Source organism: Populus euphratica, unplaced genomic scaffold (assembly GCF_000495115.2).
Source record: "Populus euphratica unplaced genomic scaffold, PopEup_1.0 scaffold109.1, whole genome shotgun sequence".
NCBI classification, from domain to species: Eukaryota; Viridiplantae; Streptophyta; class Magnoliopsida; order Malpighiales; family Salicaceae; genus Populus; species Populus euphratica.
The window spans coordinates 377,870-392,534 of NW_011499999.1; the positions used below are offsets into that span (position 1 = coordinate 377,870).

General features: G+C 30.3%; 1 long non-coding RNA gene across 1 annotated transcript; it reads right to left on the reverse strand.

Moving 5' to 3' along the window:
• Positions 1 to 346: 346 nt before the first annotated feature.
• Positions 347 to 9,434, reverse strand: LOC105140793 (uncharacterized). The gene is made up of 2 exons (XR_845241.1): positions 8,964 to 9,434; positions 347 to 721 (listed from the first exon to the last, which is right to left on the reverse strand). It is a non-coding gene; the product is annotated as an uncharacterized LOC105140793 (long non-coding RNA).
• Between the last annotated feature and the right edge of the window lie 5,231 nt (positions 9,435 to 14,665).

Genomic DNA, 14,665 nt, shown 5'->3' on the forward strand with positions numbered 1-14,665 from the left:
CCTGACATGATCCACAATTACTCCCATTGAACGTTGATTTCAACCTATGCCACAAGTCACAACTCTATTGAAGAAAATAATAAGAAACTATTTCGGGAAAAGTATGTCCAGTTGCTAATGAATTTCTAAAATCAAATTAAATGCTGCATACTTTTTCCAATTCCACATATCGTGTCTCCTATATATATCAGCTAGCTAACCCTCTCCGTCTCGCAGACTAGCTCGCTCTCTACACATACATTTGATTCCCTAAGAGTCTGATCAGCTTTCTTTCGCGTCAACAATGGGGTCTCAAGGAAAGGCTCGATACTTGACAATAATACTACTCCTTGTTACCATTATTTTGTTATCATGCTCTAACCTTACTGTGATAGCGAGGTCAGCATCTCCATGCAAATATGACCCCAAAGATAGTAAGTGCAAAATCGGTGAACCTGCAGCTCCAAGATTTAATGGGGGGAGGAGTTAGGAGAGGTGGTTTGACCTAATCGTATGATGAATGAGCAATCGTTTATCCTTGTATTAGCCAAGAAGGCATGGCTATTTAATTTATCCATGATAATTATTTAATATGTGTCCTTTGCTGGTTTAGGTTCCTTACTCTTGCCATGTTTTCTTTTCCCAAGCTTTTTGGCATTTGTACCCATTCTTCACCTTGCTTTGATTTGCCAATGTTATTCTATTAATAAAGTTTCTTCACTTATCTAAAAGATAAAAAAAGCTAGCTAATTGTGTATTTGTAAGGGTTTTTTTTTTTTTTTTTTGAGAAGTCGACATACTTCAATGCATGGTTGGTTATTAATATCTTGATACAAATATTAGGAATTGAATCTCTAAACATTTTGTAGATACCAAGAGGCCAGCACATTTGTTGTGCATTTCGGTTTTGGGCATCCCAAAATGCCTATGCATAGAAATAGGAGTAGTAGGAGAAGAAATTAAACGAAAAAAGTGTTTTATTTCCTCATACCTTTCAAAGATTTGGCTGCACATCCCCTCCTACGAGAGAGGTACTCGAGATAGATTGAACTATTTTTTCCTTAGAATTAAGAAAAATATATATGGATTTTACATTTTGGGTCAAATCATCATCATTATATTATTATTATTATTATTATTATTATTGCACTACTAGGATGATTCAAGATGCGTGAATTTCATTTAAACCCATGCTATTAATTATGATACCTCCTATCATTGCTGACCATGAAAAAAAAAAATTTATGTGCATCGAGTATTATATAATATCAAAAAATAATAGCAAAAACAGGTTAAAATTATATTCGTAGAATTTTTATAGGAAAAGAAAGACTTTAAGGATGAGTTTTTATTTGCCGTTTAAATAATTCTTATCATCACCAGAACTTTTGGGATATGAATAGTGCTACACGTGTACGATGTCGCAACGATTATGCTTCTAGATCAATGAATGGTTAAAAATTATAGAAAAAAATGAATTCTTATCCTTTATCAATAAAATAAAAAGAAAGAAAATGAGAGTCATCACCTAATATTTTAATAATTAAAAATCCTAATTGGTCTCAGAGTTTGGATAGGGAGGTTGGTTGCATAAAGAGAAAGTATTAGCACTCCGAATACACTTTACTCGAGGTAAACTGCATTGTTTAACTATCTGATATAAACTAAAATATTATTGTGATTTCTAATCATTGGTCCATCTAAGGTTTAAAAAAGTTTTTCCTAGTAAGGAAATCCTTATCTTATAAGGTTAAAATCCTATTTGTTCTCGTGCCAATGTAAAAAATAAACAAAACTATCTTTTAATTTAATATCATAAATACATCTTATGTATAAATTCATAATCTCGGATGCTATTAGAAATTTTTTTTTTAAATATAGGTTAAATTCTGATAACTTTAATAAACTAATTAAATTCCAAAATGCAAGCAAATATGTTTTTTTGGTTTTTCATATGGAAAAAACAATATAATTTTTTATATTTTTGAGAGACTTTACTATATGCAAATTAAAATAAAGATTGTATTTTTGAATAAAAGAATTTTTTGTTGTTTTTTATGGAAAAGAACTGATTTGTTTAATACCAAAAAAGTGTCTCACATGGAAGTTACAATTCCAAATATTAAATATAAAAGGGTGAAAAAAAAAACAAAAAATAAAAATTGATTGCAAGATTATCATCAAACCTTTGAAAATTTGACTAAAGCCACATTCAACAAAACATAATAATATGTTTTAAATTGGACAAGATATTAATTAAAAAGATTATTTATTATTCAGAACATCTCAAAATCAAGTAAACACAAAAAATTTACACAGATTTTTAAATTTTCATGCTAATTCAAATAAACTAAACACTGACCCAACACAACTTAAGCGCCATATTTAACATTCACAAAGCAATTACAACCTAAAAAATAAATTCATAATTCAATGCAAATAATTGAATTATTTTGAAATCCAAACACAAATCAAACCAAATTAACAATCCAAAAGGTCCACATATTATACAAAATAATAAACATTTAGTTTCAAAATTCATAATATTTTAGCAATTTGTCTAAAAACCAAAATTCATAATATTTTAGCAATTTGTCCAAAAAATGGTTTGAGTTTAAGATCAACCTTTGAATGCATTTAGCATATCCAGGAATTACTAGGATTACTACTGACACGTGTACCACGTGCTGCCACCATTGCTAGCATGTGGATTCACTTATTGCCGCTATTGGAGGATGATGGGCTACTGGATCTAAAGCTCATTTGTCTCCTCTTCACTCATACATGGTGATGTTCATTCACGCTCTTTGATGAGGAAGATCTGGCCTCTCAAAGCTCTGGTCCCCTTTTCCTTTCTTTCTTCTTAGGACGGTGATGGAGATCAACATTATTTCTTCTTTGTTTTATATGGCTAGCGGTAAGACCAAAAGGTTGCTTGCATGACTGGGTTTTTGCTATTGTTAGTGGCAGCGATGGGCTATGGTGTTGATGACTATGTTTGGAATTAAAAAAGAGGGGAAAACATGACCATCAATGGTGGCTTTGCCATGAAGATAGTGATGGGTGAAGGCTATCAGATATGTGGGCTTCACCGTGTGTGAGCTGGAGTGGAGGAGCTATTATGGCTAATAAGTGTGGACCTGGTTACGGGGATGTATATGTATGCTCTTGGTAGTCGGCTAAGGGAGAAGGGTAAGTATGGTTCATGGTTTGTTAGTAGTGGGTTTTGTTACATGTGTGCGGCGTCGCGGTGATTGACCACCCTATAGGAAAAAATGTATATGGTGTATCTCTAGTAAATATGAAAAGATAATGAATTCTTAATGTATATGGTGTATCTCTAGTAAAATATGGAGAGATAATGAATTCTTGTTTCTTATCAGTGAGAAATATGAATGAGAGTTACTACCTAGTATTTTGGTCAATAGGAACTTTAATTGGTCTTAGAGATCGGGTACAGAGATTAGTTGTGTAAAGCGAAGGTATTAGCACCCCAACTATGCCCTATTTAAGGTAAGCTGCATTTTTTTTTGTCTGATAAACTCTAAGATTTGGTTGTGGTGTTTAAAATTTATTGGTCTGTCTATGATTTAAGAAAATTCCTCTTTTATAAGGAGATTCTTATTTTATTGGGTAAAAACCTAATCGTTCTATTATCCGAGTCTGAATAAAAAGAATTAAATATCCAAATATGTATTATGTGTAATGTCATACCCCGAATACTAAGAAATAAAAAAAATATTTTTTTTTTATTTTTGAGGTTTTGGCCAATGTTTTCTTAACTTTAATAAACTGATTATTAAAGGTAAAATGCATTTTAAAATATATTTTTTTTTGTGTATGAAAAATACATTATGATTTTTTTTTTAGTGTTGAGACACTTGGCCGCATGCACAAATTTTTTTTTTTGTCTTTTTTTCATTTTTTTTTTGTATTTTTTAACACCAAATTTGTATTTTTATGGTATATTACTTAGAATGGGTAATGACATAACCAAAAGATTTTTTTTTTGTTGATACCCCTCCTTTTATATGTGTATGTGGCCATTTATTTATAGGTAGAGAAGAAATATGAATGGGAGTCACTACCTAGTATTTTGGTTAATAGAAACTTTAATTGGTCTTAGAGATCGGGTACAGAGATTAGTTGCGTAAAGCGAAGGTATTAGCACCCCAATTACGCCCTATCTAAGGTAAGCTGTATTTTTTTTTTGTTTGATAAACTCTGAGATTTGGTTGTGGTGTTTAAAATTTATTGGTCTGTCTACGATTTAAGAAAATTCCTCTTTTATAAGGAGATTCTTATTTTATTGGGTAAAAACCTAATCGTTCTATTATCCGAGTCTGAATAAAAAGAATTAAATATCCAAATATGTATTATGTGTAATGTCATACCCCGAATACTAAGAAATAAAAAAAATATTTTTTTTTTATTTTTGAGATTTTGGCCAATGTTTTCTTGACTTTAATAAACTAATTATTAAAGGTAAAATGCATTTTAAATTTTTTTTTTTGTGTATGAAAAATACAATATGATTTTTTTTTTAGTGTTGAGACAGTTGGCCACATGCACAAAATTTTTTTTGTCTTTTTTTCAAATGTTTTTTGCATTTTTGGAAGTTTTGCTGAAACCATGTATTTTAACACCAAATTTGTATTTTTATGATATATTACTTAAAATGGGTAATGACATGACCAAAAGATTTTTTTTTTTCTGATACCCCTCCTTTTATATTTGTATGTGGCCATTTATTTATAGGTAGAGAATTTTGTCTCCTTCTCCAGTTCCTTGGTCTAACATTTGTATTTTGAAATTTTTTTTTGAAAAAAAGTAATATCAATATCGACTCAATGAAGAAAATTAATGATTTTGAAACATGATAAAAGTCAAATGCGTTGAAAAAACATTTGAAATTTAAATTCTATTGAGATGATGCTGAAAATGTTAAAAACAATGCAAATATATTAAGAATTTTTTTTTGTTTTCTACTTTTTTTTTGTTTTTTCTCGGTAAAAAAATTAGTAACAAATAATTTAAGACTAAAGTGGTTGCCTAGAGAGTATTCTTGAAAACTTCAAAGATGAAAAAATATTTTTAAAAGATAAAATAAATTATATTTTAAAATCTAATTTAATAACTTGAGTTTTTATATTGAGATGATTTTTTGATATTTTATTAGAATATTGTTAATCAAGTAACTTGAATTTTACTATTTCCATTCTATTTGATAAAATTAACAGTATAAGGTAAGATAGGTTAATACAAGTTTTATGCCCAAAATAATATATTAAAAATAATATAAATCATATTTTAAAAATTTCTCTAACAACTTAAGCTTATATCCCACCTTAGTTAAATATCAAGGGTTTTAATATCTTTTAGCTTATATCCCAACTTAGTTAAATATCAAGGGTTTTAATATCTAGATGACATAAGGTATTAAATTAGTCCTTTAAGATTAGGCATCCATAAGGGTAAAATTCATCCCCATCAAAGTGTTTTAGTGACGAATTTATCCTTTTTGTTGGATTTAAAGATGAAACTCATCGAAATTCATAATGACTAATTTCGTTCCTCATTTAAGGAAATAAAAACTAATGTCGTACCCATATTAAGTCTTTAATCCTAGTACGTAGTTAGAATTTCAAATTGTATCACTCTTATTTTTTTTAATTAGATTAAAAATTACACACACAAACACTTGAAGAAGTGTGCTAAAGAATTAATATAAAATTATTTTTACATTTTTAGATTGAGATAGTTATATAAAAATTATTAATAATTTTATATAGCATGGTTAATTGATTGTCCATAATTCATGACTTATTCTTGTGGAATATTAAAAAAAAAATCTCACTACTTGAGTCCTCCATATTAACATTTTTAGATTGATATGGTGTGTAGTGTTAAGGATCCTCAAATCCTAAAATTTTATAGTTTTAAACTGAAAAGAAAGAAACTAGGGGTCTCACAACCTAAATTTACAACTCTTAGAAATGGTTGCAGAGAAAAATATAATATATTTATAAAAGTCTTCATTTTGTAAATTCTCCTCTGAAAAATAAAAAGATCTTGAACAGTAACTTTTAGACTGAATGTAGCATGTTCATGAACTCAAATGAAGTTGTCTTGCTAATCATTTAAAGAAGTAAATATAAATAAGAAAAAATTATGTTCCACCTAATGGTTAGATGATAAGTTATATCTATCTCATTAGACTACACATTGGACTTATATGGAACTCCTTAAAATATAAAAAATCTTAACAATGAAAGAAGTAAAGCAATAAAACTAATTATGCTAAGGATAATGAATATAGTGCCCTACTTTAGTCCTCTCCTCTTGTAAAAAACTTGCCCTCGATTAAGCTGAACTCTTTCAATTTAAAAACATAGATACTTTAAATATAGCTTTGTAATGCATATTCTCTAAGTATAATGTTTTTGATCGTGAGTTTCAAATTCTAATTTATGGTGTGTGCAAGCTAAAGAATGATATATATATATATATAGAGAGAGAGTTCACTGGTAGTTCCTTTACACATTCTTTTGCACATTTTTATACTTTTAACATGACCTCCGTTGTGAAAAAATTATAATAATTATTAATGAACATTGTAATAAAAGAAAAACTAGAAAGAATACAAGATTTAATGTGATTTGATAATATACCTACATTCACACGAGCAATTAGTGTTTATTTTTATTAGATATCAATTGAGTTGCATAATGTTTATTTATAATAGATCCTGCACCACTTAAGGTTCTACAGTTCAAGAGTCCATCAGCCTAAAAAATATTATAAATTTTTTAATAATACTTATTCGCAGTATCATTGAGACAATGCCCCACATCCCAACCTACCAATCATTCTTGGTAGCAAAATAGAAAACAAATCATAACATGATAAATACCATCATTCCTCTCTAGTCTATCTATGAACTATGAACTACAAACTAGTCTGATCCAATCATTTTACTTGTTCGTTATTTTAATGCAATGGACTCAGCAAATGGGCGAAATAGTCACAGTTTTGCGTGCTCACAAGGTAATACCTATAACCATTCATTTTCAAAGTCAAGACACGCGTGTTCATGAAGTATACGTATCATCATTCATTTTCCAAGTCAAGACCGACTCTTAAATTAATTGTATGAGAAAGGATTTATAAATTCCTCAACGAATAAATCAAACCTCTCTCCCATTAATTGCTTTTTTGTTATTTCAAAAGTATTTTTCAACCTTCTTATTTTCGCCATGCTTTTTTAATTTTCAATCCAATCAGTCTTTTAATTATCTTTTGCCAATTTTTACTCAGTCTTTTGTGAATTTGTACAGTATGGCTTGCTTCCTGTTTTTCTTCTATTGGGTTTGCTTCCTGCCTTTTTTTGCTTTCCGATGAATATAGTCTTTCATTCATCAAAAAATCAAAATACGACGAAATTATTTTTACCTCAGCAATGAATGACTTTTTCTCGGCTGCGAAGAGCCCGAGAGCTCAAAAATTTGCAGTTTATTAAATCAACTGAAGAGCTTATTTCAATGTTTATTTGTGCATTAATAATGTGTAATCTTCAATCCCATCATACCACAGAAAAAGAAAGATTATGTAAAAGTTGAGAGTGCTTAGTTGTTGCATAACATTTATTTGCAGTACAAGTTGCTTGAACAAAACAGGCACTTAAACAGGTTTTGACTGTTTGTTTCCGAAGGGCCACGCCAGAAGTTTAAAAACACATGATCCACATTACTCCCGTTTAATGTTAATTTCAACCTATGTCACAAGTCACAACTGCTTCGAAGAAAATAATAAGAAACAATTTCGAGGAAACTATAGTTTTCCAATTCAACATATTGGAAAAGTTTTTGAAATGAATTTAAATGTTGAATACTTTTCCAATTCAACATATTGTGTTTCATATATCAGCTAGCTAACCCTCTCCTTCTCTACAATCACCCATCTCGCAGACTATCTCGCTCTCTACACATACCAAGACATACATTTGATTCCCTAAGAGTCTCAGCTTTCTTTCGTGTCAAGAATGGGGTCTCAAGGAAAGGCTCGATGCTTGACAATAATACTCCTAATTGTTACCATTATTTTGTTATCATGCTCTAACCTTACTGTGATAGCAAGAAAGGATCCATGCACATATGATCCCAAGCATCCTAGTGAGTGCCACATCGGTGAACCAGCTGCAGCTACTTAATTTATCCATGGCAATTATTTATGTGTCCTCCTTCGCTGGTTTAGGTTACTTCCTAGCTTTTGCCATGTTTTCTTTTCACATGCTTTTTGGCATTTGTACCCATTAATTCTTCACCTTGCTTTGATTTGCCAATGTTATGCTATTAATAAAGTTTCTTCACTTATCTAAAAGCAAAGAAAAAAAAGCTAGCTAATTGTGTATTTACAAGTTTTTTTTAGAAGTCGACATACTTGTTGGTTATTAATATCTTGATACAAATATTAGGAATTGAATCTTTAAACATTTTGTAGATACAAATATTAGGAAGTCGACATACTTGTTGGTTATTAATATCTTTGATTTGCCAATGATATCATAGCCAGCAAAATGAGCAAACCTGATACCACATATAGCAACTAATCATAACCCTACCAGTTTGAGTAAAATCCAAAGATATTACGTATCATCATTCATTTTCCAAGTCAAGACCGACTCTTAAATTAATTGTATGAGAAAGGATTTATAAATTCCTCAACGAATAAATCAAACCTCTCTCCCATTAATTGCTTTTTTGTTATTTCAAAAGTATTTTTCAACCTTCTTATTTTCGCCATGCTTTTTTAATTTTCAATCCAATCAGTCTTTTATACTGTTTTGATGTCTTATATGTATGATAGTTTCTCAGGTATTTTGGATTTTGGAGATATTTTTCTAGCTAGGTCGCTGGAAGAACGTCACCTCTGTGACCATATCCTTCATGTATCAAATTTTCCAGCACTTATTTTACATCAACCACTTGCATATGCATGCAATAGTTAAAGTTGATAAGACAATAATATTTTCTCATTGGGAAAATTAATGTCTACGCGCTGAATAATTTGGCTCCTTCAAATTGTGACATTACTCTGTAATAATGCTACAAGTAAATGTTGAGGGCTTGAGATAAGAGGAGTTTATTTTTCGTCACCGTTACTCTTTAACAATGTCAAAACAATCTTTTTAGTGAATTTTGTTGCCGGTGGAAGTTCAGTTAATTTGTATAGTATGGCTTGTTTCCCGTTTTTTTTCTATTGGGTTTGGCTTGTAGCAGGTCATGAGCCCCCTGCTTTTTTGCTTTCCGACGAATATAATCTTTCATTCATCAAAAAATCAAAAGAAGAAGAAATTATATTTACCTCAGCCATGAAAGACTTTTTCTCGGCTGCGAAGAGCCCAAGACTCAGAGTTGCAGTTTATAAAATCAACTGAAGAGCTTATTTCAATGTTTATTTGTGCATTAATAGATAAATATATTAGAGTGGGGCCATATTGTGTAATCTTCAAACCCATCATACCATAGAAAAAAAAAAAAGAAGATCGAGTAAAAGTTGAGAGTGCTTAGTTTTTGCATAACATTTTTTTACATTACAAGTTGCTTGAACAAAGCAGGCACTTAAACAGGTTTTGACTGTTTGTTTCTGAAGGGTCACGCCAGAAGATTAAAAAAAACAAAAATCAAAGAAATTTTATTTATTTGACTACTTAAACAACCTGGACATGATCCACATTACTCCCGTTTAATGTTAATTTCAACCTATGTCACAAGTCACAGCTGTTTGGATGAAAATAATACCAAACTATTTCGAGGAAAGTGTACTTTTCCAATTCAACATGGAAAACTTCTTTTGAAATGAATTTAAATGCTGTACGTATACTTTTCCAATTCAACATATCGTGTCTCATATATCAGCTAGCTAACCCTCTCCATCTCTGCAATCACCCATCTCGCAGACTAGCTCGCTCTCTACACATACATTTGATTCCCTAAAAATCTCAGTCTTCTTTCGTGTCAAAAATGGGGTCTCAAGGAAAGACTCGATACTTGACAATAATACTCCTTGTTACCATTATTTTGTTATCATATTCTAACCTAGCTGTTACAATTACACTTCACAAGAATACTCCTGGGGCTCCTAAGGCTCCATGCAAATATGATCCCACTGATCCTAGTAAGTGCAGTATCGGTGAACCTGCAGCAACAAAGTTTGACGGGGGGAGGACTTAGGAGAGGTGGTTTGACCTATCGTACGATGAATGAGTAATCGTTTATCCTTCTATCAGTTTGAAGGCATAGCTACTTAATTTATCCATGGTTTGAGGCATGGTAATTATTTATGTGTCCTTCGCTGGTTTAGGTTACTTACTCTTGCCATGTTTTCTTCTCCCAAGCTTTTAATTTGGCATTTGTACCCAGTCTTCACCTTACTTTGATTTGTCAATGTTATGCTATTAATTAATAAAGTTTCGTCACTTATCTAAAAGGAAACAAAGCTAGCTAATTGTGTATTTGTAAGTTTTTTTAGAAGTCGACATACTTTCGGTTATTAAAATTAGGAATTGAATATTTAAACATTTTGTAGATATCAAGAGGCCAGCACATTTGTTGTGTATTTTGGTCTGGGGCTTCTCAAAAGGCATATGTATAGAAATCACTATCAGATTTAATATTAGTTTTACCTTTAAAATTTTTTGTTGATATTTAAACTAATTATCTGCTGGTACATATTTTATTAACCGGCTCATAAATGGAACCAGTTTGTCAAAAAAACTCTTTTTTATAATTTTTAATTTATCAGTGAGTCTATCAATAATAAATTTACTAATAGATTTATAGACAAAAAAAATGCACAAAAAAATAAATTGCCCTATTTATTATGTCAATATTTCCCTTTGAAAGTTTGTCACATAATCGATAGAAATACTATATGCAATTTCATTGATGTTTTTATTTGTTTGTTAATAAATATAATATATCATCGATGAAATACTTTTTGTAATTCCATCAGAGAATTAACAATAACACTGATATTTAGAGTAATTATTTTTCAATTTTTTAGAATATAATGAGACATGGTTTGTTGGTAACTCTATTCATAATATTTAAAAATATGTTTTTTTTAAAAATAAAGATAAGTATTAAAATAATTAAAATAAAATATATAAAAAGAAATTAAAATAATATAAGAATTAAATCTTTTTTTTTGTAAATTTAAATATTTATGCTTTCAAATGTAATAAATCTAAATCATCACTCCACACATATATTTTAACAAAAAATTTCATCAAACTTAGCTCACATTAAAAAATCGTAGCCTACTAGTGGTAAGGAGTCATGTGGAGGACACGAAGAAAGGGTCATAGAGCATGACCTCCATTCCAGCAAACTGGTGGGCAGCCTATCTCCCTCCATTGGGAACTTGAGTTTTCTTAAGCTACTAAGCTTGGAAAACAACAGTTTCACCAATACTATCTTCCAAGAATTAGGTCGTTTGGTTCGGCTACAGACACTGATCCTTGGGAACAACTCGTTCAGTAGTGAAATCCCGTACAACATTTCTCATTGCTCGAACCTAACTGAAGCTTAATTTAGAGGGAAAAAATCTTACTGGCGACCTTCCTGCAGGACTTGGAACGTTATCAAAGCTGCAGGTATTTTGTTTTAGAAAGAACAATCTAGACGGCAAGATACCACTCTCTTTCGAAAAATCTTTCATCTGTCATTGAGATTGATGGAACACTTAGTAGTATTGGGTAACTGTGATGTTTTGAATTAAAAGATATAGGAAAAGGCAATTAAGGGCTATAGTAAATAAATAAAGAGATGATAAATATATATAGAAAGTAAACAAAAAAGGAAGAAGAAGAGAGAGCTGTGTTCTTAGAGAAAAAAAACAGTGAGAGGGAGAGGAGAAGAAGAGAAAAGAGGGAAAGATAAGGAAGGAGAAGGGATTTAAAGAAAAATAAGTTAAAAGGGTAATATTTATGTTTTGATGTGTATAATATGTTTTCTTTAGATTTAAATTTTTATTTTTGTTTGATGTTAGGGTTTTGAAGATTTGTATTTTGGTTTGACTGATAAATTAATTTGAATGTTATAAAGTTGATTATTGTGGGTAATGGATTGTTTAGTTGAGTTTTAGAGAATGCAGATAAAAATGATGATTTTGAGTTATGATTTTGTTTGAATGGTGAATTTGTATTAGAAATCAGGAGATAACAGTAGGTAATCTGTGAAAATTCTAGGTTTGAGGTTCAAGATGATAAAATTTTGGTTTGGTCCCTCAATTTGTAAACATTATAGTTTAGTCCCCAAACATTGGAAAATTATAAATTGGTCTTTGGAACATATTTTGAAATTCTAAACAGAATCAAAGATGAATTATGGGCAAAAATCCTTTACAGTTATGTAATTTTAACACTTTGAATTTGGTCCTTTAATTTGATTCTAAAAATCTGAAAAAGTTCCAGAATGGTCTCTAGAGCATAATGAGATATTCTAGACAGAATTGAGATTAAATATGATCATAATTTCAGTATAGTTATGGATTTATGATATTTTTAGTTTGGTCCTTCAATTTGATAAAAGTTACAATTTGACCCTTACAAATATGATAAATTCCAGATTAGTTCCTAGCTGTAATATTAGCTTTTTCAAATTGGTTTGATGAATAATTGAGATTTATTTAGTGAATTATTTTTAATTTTTTAATTTTTTTTATTATGAATTAGATTTCAGAAAAACAATTTAATTTTGGGTTTTTAGAAAAAAATTACTAGTTTAGTTTAAAAACATGTTTAATTTTGGGTTTTTATGAAAAATTACTAGTTTGGTTTAAAAATATATAGGGTTATGGAATATACCTTTAGATAAATGTATTAAATAGGTTATATATTCTTTTGAACCATTCTGAAATATGTCTCATTTGTATTTATATAATCCTGATATTTTACTAGCGGGACATCAATAGGATTTCCTTCGGTATCTGCTTTTGAGTATTGTTTGCTTTCGAGATAGGTGAGTGGATAATTTTTCATATGCATGATAAATATTATAAATGTTTGATTTGTTAATATGAATTGAATAATGCTTCTTGATAATATATATGTTGATTATTATCCTTATTATGATAAAACATAATCAATTATTGAATCTGAATTCTTGATATGAACCATTATATATTTTGTATTGATTTCTGAATTGATAGCTTCTCATTTGATTGATGTCATGAGTTGAGTCTTGAGATATGAATATGTATGTTTGATTATGATTATAAACCTATGGTATGCCAGTCAAAATACCCATGCTAACATGGTAGTGTTAGTCTTTATGCACATCATATTTGAACCCTAGTTGGTCGAGGGAGTCACCAACTTGTGTGGACTAATCATCCCACGGTATGGAGCCTTATGCTCATTGTATTTTGATTTTCTGAAGAAGTTTACTTTATGATATTCTTGTTATAGCTTATTTGAGAAACCTTCCTATAAGAATCTAAAGCCATAATTGTATATATATTTCTCATTATTCTATTACTTTGTGTATGTATATTGAACATTATCTACTCACCGAGTTGTTGAACTCACCCTCTCATTATTTATCCTTTTCAGGCTTATAGCTTGATAGCAGGTTATTTTTGTTAGACTTTCAGAACCTGCTTTTTTTTTTGTTGCAATTTGTATATTTTTCTTTATGTCTAGTTAGTGTGTTGCAATTTGTACATTTTTCTTTATGTTTAGTTAGTGTTTCAAAATTAAGAATTTATATAAACTCTTGTATTAAGATAATTAAATTATATTATGAAGTTAGATTTATTGTTACTGCTGCGTTGAACTCTGATTGAGTTATTTTAAGAATGAGCTTGTATGTAAGTTTGAGTTCGCATAGATATAAAACCTTACTTATATACTAGTCATGAATTCAGAAATCAGGTCGTGACAAAAATTAAAAACCGTGACAAAAACTGAAAACATTGAACTTATTTTCACGGCTCAAATAATGAGTGGTACAATCCCTCCTTTCCTATACAATATTTCTTCTCTCATTCATTTCTCTCTGCCTTGTAACCATTTTCATATTACACTTCCTCCAAACATTGGCCTAACTCTTCCAAATCTAGAGTTTCTTTGCATTCACAATAATCAATTAAGTGGACAACCCCCAGGGACACTCTTAAATGCTTTAAAATTTACTGAGATTTGTCTTTCACGCAATGAATTCACTGGCAAAGTCCCCCCTTGAGCAAGCATTCCTAACTTGAGGGGTGCTGCCTGACATCATTAGCAACTTCTCAACAGAGCTCAAGAAGATGACATTCGGAAGCAATCAAATCCAAGGAAGCATTCCCGATGGCATTGGAAATCTCATAAGCTTGGATACTTTAGTTTTGGAGAGAAATCATTTGACTGGCAGCATTCAAAATTCTTTTGGTAAATTACAAAATTTAGTTGATTTCCTTCTTAGTGAAAACAAATTATCAGGGAGCATCCCTTCTTCTTTAAGGAACATCACCTCGTTGATGAAAATTACTTTTCATCAAAATAGTTTACAGGGAAGCATCCATCCAAGCCTGCAAAAACTGCAAGAACTTGTTGCTTCTGGGTCTCTCCCAAAACCATCTCAGTGGTCCCATATCAAAAAACGTCTTAGCATTTCATCCTTGTCACCGTTTGGGTCTGTCT